Consider the following 670-nt stretch of genomic DNA (forward strand, 5'->3'; position numbering starts at 1 on the left):
GACCCCAGCGGCTGCTTCAACAATTTATCACCACCATTAAATCTCACTAACCCTTCTAATAGAACTTGTTCAGCTATGATTTCTCCAGGATCCCAAACTTGGCTTAAAACATATGAGTCAGAAAACTTATCTTCAATCTTATGAAGCTTCAGCCTCAATCTTAACTCTTTAGAAACTTTGTAATCCTTCTCTAACCAATCCCACAGAACTTGTCTATCCTCCAAACCACCACGATCCCATACACGGTTAGCTCTTCCAGGATCTGTTAGTTCTTTCATGCCATTACCAACCCCAGGACTAGCATCAACAACAATTCTATCACGACCACAGAAACCCACTAACCAGTCTAGGTCAATTCGTTCAGCAAGCAACTCTCCAGGATCCCAAACTTGGCTAGGAACAGAAGATCCTGAAAGCCTCATTTCATTCCCGAGCACTTTTTCGAACATAGACAAACCTATGATCTGTTTCTCATTTGTACCATGAATCTTCCTCACATCAACAATCACATCACTTATTCCCTTCGCTGTAGTGAAAAAACGTTTCTGCACCTTTCACTGAACTCAATTCACTAGCCTTTTGTGTAACCATCAGATTGTTATCTCCCTTGTAACACTTCTTCAATACAGTTAGGCTTCTATTATATTACGCATATGTAATTGATGATGGC

The sequence above is a fragment of the Camelina sativa genome, chromosome 3 (genome assembly GCF_000633955.1).
Source record: "Camelina sativa cultivar DH55 chromosome 3, Cs, whole genome shotgun sequence".
Lineage (NCBI taxonomy): Eukaryota > Viridiplantae > Streptophyta > Magnoliopsida > Brassicales > Brassicaceae > Camelina > Camelina sativa.